Source organism: Malus domestica, chromosome 15, assembly GCF_042453785.1.
Source record: "Malus domestica chromosome 15, GDT2T_hap1".
Classification (NCBI taxonomy): Eukaryota; Viridiplantae; Streptophyta; class Magnoliopsida; order Rosales; family Rosaceae; genus Malus; species Malus domestica.
In genome coordinates this window covers 39,434,148-39,453,613 of record NC_091675.1, presented here as the reverse complement: position 1 = coordinate 39,453,613, position 19,466 = coordinate 39,434,148, and positions in this window count along the sequence as shown.

Below are 19,466 nucleotides of genomic sequence, written 5' to 3'. Positions count from 1 at the left end.
TAAAACTGATTTGTGTGTGTTGGTTGAGAGTGCACGCTTAATTTTCATGCATAAGTTTGATGCTAGGATATAAGGGAATTTCACCTAATCGTTATGAACTTATATTCAAAAGTAGTAAAGGTTGTTGATCACAATCGTGTTAAGTAAATTCTTTGCAGAAGTTTCATGCAATTCATAGTAATGAGTGCCTCGCCAATGCTTATGATTTTCATGGAACTTAATGATCTTTGCTTGTATCTTTGTTATGCAATTCATGCAGGGAACTTGTGAGGAATGCTTTGGGTTGTCGTATGCAATTCATCCAATTCGATAACTTTAGGAAAATCTGAGGGTTAATTAGTGCAATTCACGGTTAATTTGGGGCGTTGGGAATTCATGGTTTATTGAGAAGCAATTGGAAATCGTTTTGTATGCAAGTGTGACAAGTGTGGAGAAGAACCCCTTAGCTAGCTTTCCATCCATTCACTTTTATCAAATTCGTTTTAGAATCTGTTCAATTTACAAAGTTTGTTCTTGTTTTCAATTTTCGTCAAAACTCAATCCCCATTTATTTTGAAGTGTTAGATTAGTTAGAAATCAATTTAGTTTGTGTTTTTAAGTGTCTTGAGTCAAGTCATAACCCAATTTCGTCCAATTTAGTGTTAGGTGTTCAAAACTGCCCAGAAAGTGTTTTTAAGGTAGTTTTGAGTGTTTATTTGCTGTTTTGAGTCTTTTGGTTTGTTTTGGTGTTTTTAGTTTAGTTTTGCATTCTTTGAGTCTAGTTTAGTGTTTTAAACTTTGTTTTTACGTTTTGAGTCAGTTTCAAGTGATTTGGCAATCCCTCCTAATCCCCGGCCTAGAATGATCCCTACTTACATACTTTGCTACAATTGATATAAAGAGGGTTTAATTTGTGTGCTTATATATTTCGCATCACCAAGACATCCAAACCTAGCCAAAACATGGATGAACAGCTGATGCTCGAAGAAGGGGAGAATAACAAAGGCACGGCAAGGGAAGAACAACCTTTGCCGCAGCCCCATATGCCCTCTATGTCGTCCACTACAACCAAGGTAAGCCTAAATTCAATTTGTCTTGACCCCGTTTCACTAAATGTCCTTATTCCTTGCAGGATCAAGCAATCCAAAGAAGAAGAGGGTGAGAAAGGCATCTTCGAAACCTTTTCAAAGAATCAAGAGCAAGAAGTGGATGGGGAATGTCTAGAATTCATCAAAGAAGATACACTTAAGACGAAAAATCCCAAAGAAGTTGGATTTTATGACACGGGACAAGTCATAACTCTCAAAACACCAAATCTGGCCAAGTCCCATATCCCTGCAACCTTCAAAGATGTGGTGTTCGTAACTGAGTTTGTGTTGGAGCAAGCAAGTAAGCCATCTTCTCCAACTTCGATTTTATTTTATACTAACTTGCTGATTTTGATGATTCAGGCACCTACACTAGAATTTAAACCATTGCCGGATCACGTCAACTATCACCTTCCATTCAAGGATCAATTCCATGCTATGGGCCCTATCCAAGCTTAGAAGAAAGTTTCGTCCGGCTGGAAGACGTTAAATCAAGCGCTTCTTGGGAGGCAACCCATTGATATGATATTAACTAGCACTCAAATTAACCCTCTTTTTATCAATTGTAGCAAAGTATGTAAGTAAGGATCGTTCTAGGCCGGGGATTAGGAGGGATTGCTAAATCACTTGAAAACTGACTCAAATACGTAAAAACAAGTTTAAAACACTAAACTAGACTCAAAGAATGCAAAACTAAACTTTAAAACACCAAAACAAACCAAAATACTCAAATTGCAACTTCTCGTCCTCCTTGGGGGCAGATTTTGATGGTTGTGGCTCAGTTCGTACTTCTTTCCCGCTCCTTAGCGTGATGGCATTGGCAGTTTCGAATCTTCCCCTCGGATTGACAACGGTTGAACTTGGCAACTTGCCTTGCTCTCGAAATTGGCTCATGAACTCCGCAATCTGCCCTACTTGCTTCTCCAACTCATCCATCCTTTTGTCTCTATTTTGCATACCCTGCGCCATAGAAGTTAGTAATTGAAAAATCTGATCATTATCAATGGACGAACCTGAATTGGTTTGGGTAGGTTGTGCTTGAGGTTGTGTGGGTGCAAACGGCTTTTGATAGAAACCCGGAGGTTGTTGCCTAAATGTGCTTTGTTGTTGGCCTTGTTGGGGTTCTCGCCATTTGAAGTTTGCATGATCTCTCCAACCGGGATTGTAGGTATTAGAGAAGGGATCACTTCTTTGTTGATATGGCTGCCCAAGACCCAAGGCATTGACGGTCTCCCAACCTCCATTCTCTATCAATTGTGGGCACTTGTCCGTAAGGTGTCCTTGCATGGAGCACACTCCACAAGCACTTACATTTTGTACTTTTGGCCTTTCCACAACCTGAGAAAGAAGAGTAGTAAGGTTAGCCATTTGATTTTGAAGTTCGGAGATGGCACTTACCTCATTCACTTGGTGTTGTCGTGGGTTTGTCCTTTGCCCAACACCTTCGTATTGTTGAGCGTTCAACGCTCGATTGGCAATCAAAGTCTTTGCTGCCGTGGGGGTCTTGTCCACCAAGGCTCCTCCTGCTGAGGCGTCTAGCATTTGATGTTCGATTGGTAGAAGCCCCTCGTAGAAGTATTGTAGAAGAAGCTCTTCCTTCATTTGATGCTGTGGACAAGAAGCAACAAGAGATTTAAAACGTTCATAATAAGTAGGAAAAGATTCACCTTCATCTTGTTGAATTCCACTTATCCTTTTTCCTAGGAGGATGACTCGAGAAGTTGGGAAGAACTTCTCCAAAAAGGCCCGCTTCATGTTCTCCCAAGATGTGACAGTTCCAGGAGCTAATTCATACAACCAATCTTTCGCCTTTTTTAAGAGAGAAAAAGGAAAGGCTTTCATCTTCAAAATACTTCCATCAACATTGATGGGGGTCATGCTTGAACACACCACTTCAAATTCTTTCAAGTGCTTGTTAGGATCTTCCATGGATAACCCATGGTACTTCGAAATGTGGTGTAGCAAACTTGACTTCAACTCGAATTCTTCGGTCTTTCCTTGGGCAGCCGCGGGGTTTTGGATACATAGAGGTGCGGCATTGTCCAATCCCGAAGCTGAAAGCTCCTTGATTGTACGATTGTCTTGTGCCATGACTGCCTCTACTTCACCCATTCTTGCCGTGGGTTCTTCTTCTTCATACTCAACTTCGGCTTCTGAATTTGAACTTGATTCACTAGGTTAGAGATTCTTCCTCTTTCGTCTCAACTCTAGCTCAAAATCGTCGTCAAAGTCCAAGATGTGTTCACGAACCAGATGAGAACTCCGAGTCATAAACTAGTACCTAAAACAAGAAACAAGAACAATGTAAGAATCTGGAACGAATTAAAACAGAAATAAAACAATCCAAGGGATTAGCAAAGTTGCTAATCCCCGGCAACGGCGCCAAAATTTGATATGATATTAACTAGCACTCAAATTAACCTTCTTTTTATCAATTGTAGCAAAGTATGTAAGTAGGGATCGTTCTAGGCCGGGGATTAGGACGGATTGCTAAATCACTTGAAAACTGACTCAAATACATAAAAACAAGTTTAAAACACTAAACTAGACTCAAAGAATGCAAAACTAAACTTTAAAACACCAAAACAAACCAAAAGACTCAAAACAACAAACAAACACTCAAAACTGCCTTAGAAACACTTTCTGGGCAGTTTTGAACACTAAACACAGATTTGGACGAAAATTGGATTTAACTTGACTCAAGACTCTTAAAAACACAAACTAAATCAATTTCTAACTAATATGACTCAACAAAATAAAGGGGGATTGATTTTGACGAAAATTGAAAATGAAAACAAAACTTTGTAAATTTGAACAGATTCTAAAACGAATTTGATGGATGGAAAGCTAGCTAAGGGGTTCTTCTCCACACATGTCACACTTGCATACAAAACGATTTCCAATTGCTTCTCAATAAACCATGAATTCTCAACGCCCTAAGTTAATTAGGTCCGCTTAAATTAACCCTCAGATTTTCCTTAAGTTATTGAATTGGATGAATTGCATACGACAACCTAAAGCATTCCCCACAAGTTCCCTACATGAAAGCGCATAATAGAGATTCAAGCAAGGATCATTAAGTTCTATGAAAATCATAAGCATTGACAAGGCACTCGTAACTATGAAAGCGCATGATACTTATGCCAAGAATTTACTTAACGCGATTGTGATCAACAACCTTTACTACTTGTGAATATAAGTTCATAACAATTAATTGAAATTCCCTTATATCCTAGCATCAAATTCATGCATGCAAACTAAGCGGGCCCTCTTAACCAACATACACAAACCAGTTTCAATTCATATAGATAAGTAAATTGAATTCACAACTTATGAAACGCAATTAGAAGTAATCAAATCATATAGCAAGCATAAACATGGTTTTGAATCTCCCCTAGCCAAGGGGGGTTTAGTTCCTCATATGCACAAAGAAAAGATAAATAAGTTTAAACATTGAAATCCAAAGAAAGAAAACACCTAGATACTCCAACTTGGACAGCAAGTGCATCCACGAAGTTCCTCCCTTTCTCCTTGCTGCGGCACAAAGGTTGTGGACAGGTTTTGGGGTTATGAATGGTGTAGAATGGATGAGGGATGTGTGGTGGTGTCTAGGGTTGATGGGTGGTGCGGCTAGGGATGATTTTGGGAAGAAATTATGGAATATGGTGGTGGAAGGGTGCAGCAGAGAGCAAGGGATGATTTCTGGCATGAATTGATGTGTATGAGAGGTGGTAATTCGGCCAAAGGGTTAATATGAGTATATATAGGCACTTAAAACCCTAAGGGAATCAGATATGGCTTTCTAGAATCCAAATCCACAAGGAAAAAGGCTAAGAAATCAGAATCCTCAAAGGAAAAGGGCAAGGAGGTGCGGCTGGATAGGGAATGAAGGATAAGGCTTCTAGAAAGCCTTGCAAGGTAAGGAAAATAGGTCATCTAGAAGGAATTGGTGCGGCACCTTATGGAGAGTGTTCTAGAACCTTCTTTTGTCTCCAAAAATTCTTAGGAAACCTTCAAAATATCTGGAACTTAAGGCCATCTAGGTTTAGGAAAGTTCAACCCAAAATAGGAAACTTTTAGGCTTAACTTTCCTACTTCAAGTAGGAAACCTTGTTTGAGTAGGAATCTTCATTCTTCTAGGAATTCATCTTCAACTAGGAATCCCTCGTTGATTAGGAATCCTTCTTCAATTAGGCATTTTCCTACTTCAACTAGGAAACCTTGTTAAAGTAGGAATTATCATCTTCAAATCTTCAATTTCGTCCATTCTTTTGGCTCCAAGTATGTGATGTCCAATCCAAGCTCAATTGTGCTCCAAAAGGCTCCAAAATGCATCTTTTTGTATAATATGCCCTTAAAACCTGAAAACACATAAAACTAGCTTAAAAGACTACTTTAACTAAGGAAAAACAATGTAAATGCACAAGAACAAGCTAACTAAGGTGCATAAATATGCCCTTATCACCCATGTATTAAGAAAAAGGAAGATCTTTGAATCGCTCCACAATCAGTTTTGCGTTTCTAAAAACCTTCCCTTTTCTGCATTTTTATTTTGCCTTGATTGTCATTTTTATTTGTTGCTTGTTTAATTGTTGTTGGTGTGGGTTTATTTTTGAAACATTGACAGATATGCAAGGTATTTTTACATTAAAATTCGTTGAAAATGAACAGGAGGCAGAAAAATACAAGAGGGAGCCTTCACAAAGGCTGCTTAGGAGAAGGCTCAGTAGTCGGCGGAGCCTCAGCAGTCGACGGAGCCACAGAAGGAAGAGGTATCGAAGGTTGATCATTTGGAAATTCTCTATGCGGTACAACCCCAGAAGACGAAGGCAAATGCTGTTGGAACAAACCCACAAACCTCTGATGATCAAGTAAAATCTGACCATCAGATTCCTGCATCTGGTCAATCTTCCTCTTCATGTTTGTAGCATAGTTATGTGCAAGCATGTGCAACTGTTTATTCTCATGCTTGAGCCCTCTAATCTCCTGTTTGAGACTCATCACTTCAGCCACCAATGATTCAACTTGACGGGTTCGAGCAAATAAACGTTGGGCCATATTAGACACAGAACCTGCACCTGCACACTTAGAGCCAGAGAATCCTTAACAGCCAACTCATCAGACCGTTTGAAAAGTAGTCTGTTATCTTTGGGAGTGACAAGGTTCCGGGCTACCACCGCAGCGGTCATATCATTCTTCATCACCGAATCCCCAACGGTAAGAGGACCAGTAGGGGATATGAATGATGGGCACCATATGTTGTCTGAAGAAGGCATAGCTACCTCTTCACCAAGGTTCAAGTCAAAACAATAGTTGGAGGGGCCAGACATTTTCAAAGGTGTTGAAGAAAGAAGAGGTCAGACAAGTCAAGATTGTAAAAGTGCAAGAATGGAGTTTCTACAGGCAGAAATTTAAGTGTGCTTTGAAATGTACTGCGCGCCTCTATAAAAACCAGCACTCGACGGGATTTCAGAGATCGAAGAGGCGAGCTCAGAAATCGAAGAGGCCAATTTAAAAATCGAAGAGATGCTAGCTTTCTCAAAAGCTAGGCTTGCTCAGAAACCACGGGCCAATCTTCTTTTCCAGATTTGTCCGCACTTATCACATGCAACCTCTGCACTCGACGGAGCTCAGAACTCGAAGAGGCAAGCTCAGAAATCAGAGAGGCATCTGCTTTTCCAAACGTGTCAGCGCCTGTCACATGCACACTCAACTTTGCGGAAATCACAGGCAGTTTGTCGAAGCGCCGATTTCAGATATCGAAGAGGCACTTGCTTTTCCAGACGTGTTAGCGCCTGTCACATGCACACTCAGCCTTGCAGAAATTATGGGCAATCTATCGAAGATTTCTTGTGAAGTAGAATGCACGTGAAGTTTACTGTTAAATCATCCAACGGTTGCCGACAAGAGTGAAAGAATAGTATCGGTTATTAATTCCTATAAATGTCAACCTTCACCCTCTATTGCAAGGCAGACATACATAACCTTTCTTCATCTCCGAGAATGCCTTTCCAGCAAAGCCTCTCGAGTGACTCAGTGTTCCTTATTCCTTGGGGTACCTCTACAAACAACTCATCCAAAGCAAAAGTATTTCATATCATGAAGGTTGAAAGCAAGAGTATCTCATATCATGCTTTCTCCCTGTCCTTCTTGTTGGAAGTATGCCCACAAAGCCACTCATTTGATGTAATAGCTTTTGGAATACTTATTGTATTAAACTATTATATGTTTAATAAAGGGCAAAGCTTATTGTTAATCACTATTTATTGTATCATGTGTTGAAGCAATATGGGAATCCAAGGAATGTATTTGATCTAAGATAGAAGTGATTTAAGTTAGATTAACGAGAAGGACCGTATTGCATTGTAATTGTAACTGGATAGGTTCTCCAACCACTTCTACTTAGCTTGGGTAGCCATGACATACTGCTAGGTGTCACTCATGGTTTGTGGAAGCCCTGAAGATTAGCAAACACTAATCTTCAACAAATGGAGAATTGAAATGTTGTTTCAATTCACAATCGATCGTTAAGAGTAACAATCGCCCAATGCCTCGCTAATTGGAACCTAATGGATCGTACACCGAGTAAGGGTGAAAGTGAAGAAATATAAATGAGATGGATAAGCGATTAAATGGTTTAATTGAGAATGGCCAAGATTAATTAATTAGTTAATTAATTTTACGAAAGGTTCGTATTGGGCTTTTAAGTTGGTTTTGGGTTTCGGGGCCCAAAAGTGTTTTGGTCCACAAGGCCCATTATGTTTAAGTTGTATGACAACTAAAACAAAACGGGCAATTAGCCCAATAACAAAGACAAGGCCGGCCATAAGGGTGAGTGGATGCAAACTTGAATTAATTACAAGTTTGCCACTCAAATGTGATGTAGTATAAAGTCAACTTTATAGCTATTTCTCATTAGGGTTTTCTTGAGACAAAGAAGAGAAACATTTTCTCTCTTTTTCTCTACAAGGAGGCCGGCCACATAGGGAAGATATAGCTAGCAATCTTTTCTTCTCTAAGTCATCCATTTCATCTTCACATCTCATCCTTGGTGTGGAGACTTAGAGACACCAAATCTTTGGTGTTTTTGGAGATCCTTTCCTCACATCCTCAAGGAGCAAAGGAGCATCAAAAGGAAGAAAATCACAAGGAAGATCCAAGGAGCTAGGAGGTGACTTCAAGGTCCTCCACTTAGGTGAATCCCTTATGTAAACAAGGATGAGCTTCAAGGGTAATGAATCTCTAAAACCTTCTTTCTCTTTAACGTTGTTAAAGAGTCTTATGGTTCACCATTCACTAGGCTTTGAAAGTCATGAGTTTTAGAATTGTTTTTTAATGCATGCCTACTTTAATGTGTTAATAGTTTGCATATGTGTTCAAATATTCTCACATGTTCTTAGCTAGGACAAAATTTTTCCTTCACTTCTCCTTATCGTTGTTTTCATTTGCAGGACAAGGAGAAAGAGAGTAATCAGCCAGCACTTGGTATCAATCTTCCGATCTGAAACCGACTACCTAGAACCCCTTCCTGATTGCTTACCTAGGCTTGCTCTTGAGTACTCATCTTCAACATCTTATGCTTCCTCTTCGTCTACCACATCTGCCTGGGGAACATATAAGGGAAGTGAAAATGATACCTCGAAGCATGTGGAGACAATGTGCTAATTCATCCTCAGCTAGGGACAAGGAGAAAGAAAGCATATGGTGGGCACTTGGAAAGATTGAAGAAAGAAACAGACCATCACCTCTACCTCGTGCCTGCCTGCCGTGCAGAAGAAACAAGCAGAGAAGAATGCAAACTACACAATCAAATCAACCCAGCAGAAGGAGTCTGATTTAAAACCAAGGAACTCTGATATTCCTCGCTCAGAATTCCAAACCAGTTCGAGATCAAAGCTGTGGAAAGTCAACAACATCATCTATCTCCAAAACCATATTTGCGTTCTTAAACTCTACTCTGTCTGGTTTTTACTTTGCCATACTTGTCTTGTTTATTTGTTCTTTGTTTGTTTGCTTGTTTTTGTGTGAGTTTATGCTTGAAACATTGAGGACAATGTTTGATTTAAGTGTGGGGGGGGGGGTAACCAAGTTGTTTTGCATGAAATTCGTAGGAGTTTATCACCCATTACTTCTAGTGTTGTTCCTTGTTGTTTTTAAGTGTTTTTAAGCTGTTTTGGAGTGTTTTGACATAAAAATCTGAAAATCTCATAAAAATTTGAAAAATTGTTTTGAAAAACCCAAAAAGAGTTGTTTTTATGTGTTTATTTATGCCTTAGGGTACCTTCCAACAAAATGATGAGGATTTGGTTTATAATTACATGACTGTTAAAGAGAGTTATAAACATGGATGAAAATTTGATTTACTCTTTAGTGTATGCTTGGTTGTGGTTATAATTTATGAATTCACATGCAATCATAAAGGAAAAATCAGTTTTTGTAACATGCTTGAAGGAATGAACTCAAATGAACGCTACAACCTTGTGAGACTTGAGCCTAAATGTTTATTTGGAGAGTTCATAATCTGTGCACCATTGTTTTCTAAAGTCGTTGCATGATCTCATTATTCTTTGCTTGGTTGCTACTTAGAAGGCGTTTCATCATTTAGTTCCAAATGCTAGAACTCATGCCTATTTCATTCAAAGCATGTTATTGATTTGCATAACACATATTCAAGATGAAGTTGTGTAGTGACCACCAAAGCCAAATTGCCGTGCCCCTATTTCGTTATGTGTTTAAGTTTAACCATGTTGAACCTTGTTAAGCCTATGTTCTTTGTTAACCCACACTATCCTTACCTAGCCTAGTTTTAGGACCATCCATACCCTTATTCTTGAAGCATAGTAAAGCATGACTTAAAATGAACTCCTTTTTTATCAATGTATTGCAGAAAGCAAGTGTGGGGGAAGTGATTCTTGTGTGTGTATGCGTGCCAAAGTCTTTAATAAGGCACAGGTAGAAAAGAAAAAAAAAAGTGAAAAAAAAAATTGAAAAGAGTACGAAAAAGAGCCCTAAGTGTTGCATGAATCTTCCCTTTGTATTTAAAAGTTGATTCTGCATTCTAAAGTGAATTCCAAGTGTCTATTTCATTGCTTTGCTTGCTATCGCTTTAAGAACGCTTGTTATTCCTATTCTTTCTTTATTAGCCATTACCCTCAAGCCCTGTTACAACCCTTGACTTCAATCTTGAGTGTTGTGTGTTTCAATTTGTGGAGTTCGAAATTGGTATGAGCATATGGTGTCACTGGTTCTCGCATCTAAGTAGTAGCATTCCATTCATGAGATCATATCTAAACATGCTTAATAACTCCAGAAAATTGCTTTCTTTGTTAAAACATATGTGAGTCCTAGTCTTTCGTGTTTACATCAATCTTCTCACATATACTAGTGTAGGGTGTGTAGTTAGAAAATGTGTGTGAAAATAGAGAGTATCTTGTAAGGAATTGAGCAAATTCTCTAAGGCATGTTACTACATTCAAAACATTGTTTTAATTGGTTAATTGTGAACTAGTAATTGTGAACTTGTAAGGAATTGAGCAAATTCTCTAAGGCATGTTACTACATTCAAAACATTGTTTTAATTGGTTAATTGTGAACTAGTAAGTGGTGACTGTGATTAAGTATGAGCTCAAGTGTAAAGATGACCAAAATCTGTGGGAATGATGATTTTTAACATGTCATGTTTCATTAAAAATCCCTGAGGCAAATGTTGGAAGATCTAGGTTGTGTTTTGTTTGTTTCGCATGTTTTGTTTTGCTCGAGGACTAGCAAAAGCTAAGTGTGGGGGAATTTGATAGGAGCATATTTATGCGACTGAGTTAGCTTGTTCTCATGCATTTATGTTGTTATTTCTTAGTTACTTATGTTTTTTAAGCTATTTTCGTGTGTTTGTAGGTCCATAGGCCTTACAAAGCAATAAGATGCATTTTGGTGCATTTTGGAGCAGTTTTGGGCTTGGAATGAATAGCACATGCATGGAGCAAGGTGGATGGACGAAATTGAAGACTAAAGAGGCTAGGAATGTGTTAAAGAGAAAGAAGAATTAATGTAAAAAGGACAAAGAACTCAGCTACAAAGGGGTGTCACTCCACCATTCACCTTTCCATCATTGTCGTGCACCACCATTGCACTCCCTTTGGGATTCCTATGCCGTGCATCATCATCCATGTTCCCTCCATTGACTCATTTGTTGCATCATTCCACTTCCTTTCCTTTGTCTACCATGTGCACAATACCATTTCACCTCCTTGCACTCATTGATTCACCACTTACTCACCTTTCTACCCATGCCATGCATAATCACCCTTGTCCCCTCCATCATTTCAGATTTCATGCATCATTACATTGAATCATTGCACTTAATTGCTACACCATTCCTTGTTCCCTCCATCATTTCAGATTTCATGCATCATAACATTGCATCATTGCACTCAATTGCTACACCACTCCATGTTCCCCTCCATTGCCATGCACTTCCTCTATAAAAGGAAGTGTGTGTAACATAACTTTAGTTCATACTTAGTTAGAGCATTCACTCCCATTTCAACACAACATTCATCCAAACACATCCATTCATCTTCACATCCATTCTTCCATACAAACAAACCTTCAAACACTCACCAACACCTTGTGCCGGAGCAAAGGAAGGGAAGGAAAGTGCTTGGACATGCTTGCTGTCCAACTTGGATCGTTGGAGCGTTTAGGTGTTTTCTTTCTTTTGTTTCTAATGTTTAAATTCATTTCCTTTCGTTTTGTTGTAAATATGAGTGGCTAAACCCCTCTTGGCTAGGGGTAATTTCAAAGCCATGATTATGTGTGCAATATAATTTGATAAATTCCAGTTATGAACTCTTGAATTGTGAATGCAATTGGCTTAACTATTTGATTGATAACTTATTTGTATTTGTTAATTAAGGGTCGACATTTAATTGGCATGCATAAATCCGTTGCTAGAATATAAAGACGTTTCACATAATCGTTACAAACTTATATTCACATGTAGTGAAGGTCACTTATAAACGATCGCGTTAAGTTCAATTCCTAGCATGAGTGACATGATGTCATAGTTGCAAGTGCTTTTGTCAATGCTTATGATTTTCATTAAACGTAATGATCTTTGATAGTATCTCTATTATGATGTCATGTAGGGAACTTTTGAAGAATGTTTTGGGTTGTCGAATGATGTCATCCAATCCAATAAAACAAGGAAAATCTAAGAGTTAACTAGTGATGTCACGGTTAATTTGGGGCATTGTCATTCATAATTCAATGAAGTAGTAACCAGAAATCAAGTTGTTTGCATACATGTCATGTGTGGAGAAAAAGCCTCTAGCTATCCCATCAATTATCTTATTTCTCAAATTTATTTTACAATCTGTCTAGTTTTTCATACTTATTTGTTTGTTTCAACTTCGTCCAAAACTCAATCCCCCTTTTCTTTAGTGTGTCTAATTAGTTAGAATCTGTTTTAATTTGTGTTTTTAAATGTTTTGATTCAAGTAAAAGTCAATTTTCATCCAAAGTCATTCATAGTGTCTAGTTTAAGTTTATTTAGTTGTTTTAAGCTGTTTTGAGTATTTTAAGTTTTCTTTGAGTCTTGTGAGTCTTGTTAAGTATTTTTAAGTTTAGTTTTATGTTTTTCAGTCAATTTAGAGGTTATTAGCAAGCCCTCCTAATCCCTGGTCCAGAACGATCCCTACTTATACTTATACTACAGTTGTCAAAAAAGGGTTAAATTTGTGTGTTAAGTTAATTTTCACATTAGTCTCAGGAAGCAAACCAGCTTCTGTAGCTTATGTATTACTTTCTATGTGCAGACGTCAAACTATTAGATTATCAATGTGTGTTGTTCATAAAGCATTGAGATTAATGCAGGCCAACAATTTTTCTTGTTGCTAAATGATAATAGCATACAGTTTCTTGTTGTTGATGAATACGGATTTATTTATCGATTAAGAAAACCAAATGCTTGAATCTGTCATTTCCCTTCAGTTGATCACAAATTCAGTAGATTTTCCAGAAAATAAATCATATGGGGGAAGAACAATCTACTTCCAAAATTATGATTCGTCAATGGATATTCGCTCCAACGCATGATGATTCATTTGCAAAGATGCGTTACATAAGAAACTGGTGCAGGAGAAAAACAAGGGATTCTCTGTTGTTCTTGCTACAATATTTTTCATTTGTTGTTCATATTTATGTTATTTAGGGGAGACTTTTAGAATAGTATTATTGACTCTTGCTCTTTCAGCGGCTGAAAGCTCCTTGCACTTCTCGCTTGCTCGTTTATTGTGAAATTTTTGATGTGAGTGCTTTTGGATCCGCAACAAAATCCAAATTCTTAGGCACAGGCACAAAGTATTTTTAACATTTGGAAGGCCATGGTCAAAAACACTCAAAGGTAGGTAAGGTCCACATTTTACATGATGAGATGAGATGAGATGGGTGTCCCTTTTGACACAAAAGAAGGTGTTGCTACATTACCTACCAATACCAATTGCAAACAGAAGCACTCCATACTTCTTTCACGAGAGTCAAAAGTGGAGCATGATAGGAGCATATTTATGCGACTTAGTTAGCTTGTTTTCTTGCATTTTCTTAGTTAGTTTGTGTTTATTATAGTGTTTTAAACTATTTTCGTGTGTTTGTAGATCCATATGACAAAGTTAGCAAGAAAGTGCAATTTGGAGCATTTTGAGGCAGTTTTGGGCATCAAATGGATAGCTTATGAATGGAGCAAGATGGATGGACGAATTTGAAGTTCAAGAGGCTAGGAATGTGCTGAAAAGAATCAGGAAGAAATTAATTCAAGTCAAGGAGATAAGGAACCAGCAAGAAAGAAGGAACATTATCCAAAAACTTATCCAACCTTATCTTATCTTATCCTATCCTAATCCTATCCTAACTTAATTCCAGCTGCATGGGGGATTTATTTTCAGATTAGGACACATTAAAATAGGTTTCTAGAAGCCCTTATCCACTCCTACAAAGGTGCCGCACCTTATCCCTTGTTTTTCTAAGAATTAGCCATAAAACAACCTTTCTAAAAGGCTTTATCCCTTGTCCCGCAAATCTGGCGCCTGGACCCTTTCTAGAAGCTCTAGAACCTTCAATCCTTATACCTTAGGATTGTGCAAACCATTTCCCTTCAGATTTTGGTGAACCCCAGTCCTTTTCCTTCATGAATTGTGCCAAATACACATTCCTTTCCTTCAGAAATTCATGGGTTTCCTTAGCCCTATAAATACAAACCATTGTGCAGCAATTAAACCACCACCCTCTACCACAATTCACTACATCATTCACCAAACATCCCTCTTGTGCCGTGAGTATTGCAAAGAAGGAGAATGAACTACCTAGGAGTCGTGCCTATACCCAAGATGTTAGATTGTTGAAGCGTTTCTAAGTGTTTTCTATCTTTGATTTCAATGTTTAATTTAAGTTATCTTTGTTTAATTGCGAACATGAGGAACTAATTTCGTTATAGTTAGAGGTGAATTCGAAGCCATGATCATATGTTTTATATGAATTGATTTCCTCCAATTATTGTTTCATGAATTGTGAATGTGGTTTGCTTATCTGTTTTATTAAGAACTTATTCTTGTATGTTGATTGAGGTGGCCAACTTAGTTTGCGTGCATGAATTTGATTCTAGAGTATAAGGGAATTTCACCTAATCGTTATGAACTTATATTCATGAGTAGTAAAAGTCGCTAGTCACGATTATGTTAAGTAAATCCTAGGCAAGAGTAACATGCTTTTCACAGTTATGAATGCCTCGTCAATGCGTATGGTTTCCATTGAACTTAATGATCTTTGTTAAGTGTTGTATCATGCGTATTCCATAGTTAGGGAACTTGATAAAGAATAATTTGGTTGTGATGCATTTTCCATTCAATTCAATGAATCTAGGGAAATATGAGAATTAATTAGTTCAATACAATTAATTTGGGGCATTGTCATTCATGGTTTGTCAAAAGAATAATTGGAAATCGATTCGTATGCATATGTCATGTGCGGAGAAGGAATCCTCTAACTAGCCTTTCACCGTTCTATTTCATCAATTTCGTGTCTTCTTAAGTTTGTTTTACAAATTTCTGTTTTTAAGTTTTAATTTCGTCAAAACACAATCCCTTTTTCTTAAGTCTTGTTTTTAGAGTCAAAATCTGTTTTCTTGTAATCTTTTAAGTCAAATTGAGCTTTATTTTCATCCAAATCACTTGTTAGGTCTAGAATTGAGTCTTTTTTTATTGTTTCTTGCTATTTTGAGTGTTTTGAGTTGGTTTTGAGTCTAGAGTCTAGTTTAGTGTTTTTGAGTCTTATTTGTGTTGATTAGCATTCCTAGTTAATCTCCGGTCTAGAACGATCCCTACTTGCTTTATACTACAATTGTCATCAATAGGGTTTAATTTGTGTGTCAAGTTAATTTTCACATCAAGCACCTTCATTTTGGGGTTATTTTTTCACAATGACTTGTAAAGTTTTTATTTTAATCTATGTAAAGGTTACTGAACCGGCTCGTAAAGTACAAATAATCCATCTTTTGTCCTCTAGGTGGTCATAATTTTATAATTTTCCCATTTAACACACCTTTAATTGGTAAGTTATCCATTTCAATCCAATTATTTATATCAGACGAGCCCATAATGTTATAATACAATCCCAAACCAAACAATGTCATATGATAAGTTGAGAGAAATGATCGAAGATCAATGATCTCAACACAACCCCTTTGTTTACTTTTGGTGTTTTGATCGAATAAAGCAAAGCAAGCTTTCTAGTTTTCACATACCCTTTTAGTTTTCGTTGTACAATTCCACTAATGAATGTTTGCACTCTGTACACTAACTAACAAAGATGTAACAAAAGTATTTGGTATTTGGTACTTGATACATAATAAAAAAGGAACGAAATGTGTGCGTAGTGATAGGAGCATATTTATGCGACTTAATTAGCTTGTTTCCTTGCATTTACTTAATTAGTTCTTAGTTATTTTAGCATTTTAAGCTATTTTCATGTGTTTGTAGGTCCATAGGCCTTATGAAGCAATAAGGTGCATTTTGGTGCATTTTGGAGCTGTTTTGGGCTTGGAATGGATAGCACATGCATGGAGAAAGGTGGATGGACGAAATTGAAGACTAAAGAGGCTAGGAATGTGTTAAAGAGAAAGAAGAATTAATTTAAAGAAGATAAAGAGCTCAGCAAGAAAAGAAGAAACATGAGTCATGTTACCTTATTTTGATTTAACCTTTCTTAACCCTAATCCAACTAAGTTCCAGCCACAAGGAGGGTTCCCAAAGATATTAGGACACTAAATAAAGGATTCTAGAAGCCTTAATCTCAGCCACAAGGGGGTGTCACACCACCTTTCACCTTCATTGTCGTGCACACCATTCTTGTCCCCTCCATTGTCTCATTGTTGCACCATTTTATCACTTTCCCCTTCCTTGCCTTACACACCACCCTTGTCCCCTTCATTGTCCCCTTGTTGAACCATTCCACCACCTTTCACCTTCCTTGTCGTGCACACATCCATGTCTCCCTTCTTGCAGCCTTAACCTTTTGCCTTTCCTTCCCTTTTCCTTGTCACACCACTCCATTTCCTTTCCCTAGCTGTGCACTCCTTCCTTTTTTTTCTAGATTTCTGCCACAGCTTTCACTTTCACTTTCACTTTCACTATTGTGTCATAACCTTTCCATTCCCCTTGCCTTGTGTCCCTTTCCTTGTCCCCTTAACCTTTTCCTTGGATTCTGATTTGATTTAGAGTTAAAAATCCTTCTACAAACATTACTTTCTTTCCCTTGGTTTTTTTGCCCCACCCTAGCTGTATTTCCCTAGTGTTTTGACATATTTTGCTATTTAAGTAAGTGTGTGTAACAACCATTGGGGATTCATCACTCATCCATGATAGGAGCATATTTATGCGATTTAGTTAGCTTGTTCTTGTGCATTTATGTTGTTATTCCTTAGTTATTTTAGTGTTTAAAGTCATTTTCGTGCAATTTCAGGTTTATATGGCTAATGTGGCAAAGAAGTGCATTTGGAGCATTTTGGAGCAGTTTTGGGCTTGGAATGGATATCATATGTTCGGAGCAAAGGAGATGGACAAAATTGAAGACCTAAAGATGCTAGGATTCCTAATTGAAGAAGGAGTCCTATTTGAAGATGGATCCCTAGAAGAATGAGGATTCCTACTTACACAAGGATTCCTACAAGAAGAAGGAATGTTAAGCCAAGGTTTCCTACTTTGGTTTTAACCTTTCCTAATCCTAAAAATTCCCTAAGTTCCAGCAAGAAAGAAGGCTCCAAGTTACATTTGGATACTCAACAAAGACTCCTAGATACCCTTGAGTCCTTGTCGCACAAAACACTACCTTTCTTTCCTATTTTCTGCACCAAAACCACATTCCCTTTCTTTCCTAAACTCAGCCGCACCTCCCTTGTCCCTTTCTCTTCCTTGTCGTGCAAGGGAGAGCTTTCCTTTCCTTTTCCTTGTTTCACATACCCTTTTCCCTTTATTTTCAATCCTTGTTGCACTTACTTTACCTTTTTCCTTAGGATTCTGATTTTTATTCCTATTTCCCTTTAAGTTTTGGTTTAATTTATGTTACCTAAATTGTTTCCTAGCCTTAAATACCCTAAAGTCTTTAAATAAATACCCTAGTGCCACACCTTTGGAGATCCCTGGACCATTCAACACAACTCACACCATTCACTACCATTCATCATACCCTAAACACATTCAAACACTCCTTGCCGCAGCCAACCTTCATCCATACACATCCATTCATCTTCTTAGCCATCCTTCCATACAAATCACCACCCAAACCTTACCTCAAACCTTGTGCCGCAACAAAGAGAAGAATGAGGACCCTTGGGGTGCTTGCTATTCAAGTTTGGATTGCTGGATCATTCTTAGATGTAATCTAACTTTTGTTTTCAATGTTTAAGTTTATGTATCTTTGTTTTGCGAACATGAGGAACTAAACCCCTCTTGGCTAGGGGTGATTTCAAAGCCATGATTATGTGTGCAATATGAGTTGATAAATTCCAGTTATGAATTCTTGAATCGTGAATGCAATTGGCTTAATTGTTTGATTGATAACTTATTTGTGTTTGTTGATTGAGGGTCGACACTTAATTGGCATGCATAAATCTAATGCTAGAGTATAAGAGAGTTTCACATAATTGTTACAAACTTATATTCATATGTAGTAAATGTCGCTAGTCACGATCGTGTTAAGTTTAATTCCTAGCATGAGTGACATGATGTCATAGTTGCAAGTGCTTTGTCAGTGCTTATGATTTTCATTGAACGTAATGATCTTTGATTGTATCTCTATTATGATGTCATGTAGGGAACTTTTGAAGAATGCTTTGGGTTGTCGAATGATGTCATCCAATCCAATAATACAAGGAAAATATGAGGGTTAACTAGTGATGTCACGGTTAATTTGGGGCATTGTCGTTCATAATTCAATGAAGGAGTAACTGGAAATTAATTCGTTTGCATACATGTCATGTGTGGAGAAAGAGCCTCTAGCTAGTCCATCATCCATCTAATTTCCCAAAATCGTTTTTTTTAATCTGTTTTTAAGTTACAATCTGTTTTGTTATTTTAAATTCGTCCAAAACAAAACCCCTCTTTACTTTCTTTTTTCAAATTGTTTTAAACTTGTTTTGTTTGTGTTTTTAAGTGTTTTGAGTCAAGTCCAAACCTTATTTTCGTCCAAAAATTGTGTTTAGTGTCAGAAACTGCCTAGTTGGTGTTTTTAGGCAGTTTTGAGTGTTTTTAGCTTATTTTGAGTCTTGTGAACTTGTTTTGAATCTTTTGAGTCTAACTTTTTTAGTTTGTTTTTGTGTCTTTGAGTCAGCTTAGAGTCGATTAGCAGTCCCTCCTAATCCCCGGCCTAGAACGATCCCTACTTATACATATACTACAATTGTCAAAAGAAGGTTTAATTTGTGTGCTTAATTTTTATCACGTCAATCCACACCACCCCACATCCATTGTCTACCATTCATGCTTTTCAGATATATTTCATCCATCAACACATCCCATTCTAAATACACAATCTTTCATACAATACACCATTCGCTGGGCATTTTAGGTGCAATCAATCTTTTGTTTTCAGTGTTTAAATTCAATTTTGTTTCTTTTGCTTTGAACATGAGAGGCTGAACTTGTTTTAGCTAAGGGAGACTTTGAAGCCATGATTTTATATGCAAAATGAATTGATTAAATCCAGTTATGAATTTGTGAATCATGAATGCAATTTGCTTAACTATTTTATTCAGAACTTATTCTTGTATGTCAATTAAGGGTGCACACTTAGTTTGCATGCATGAATTTGATGCTAGAATACAAGGGAATTTCACATAATCGTTAGGAACTTATA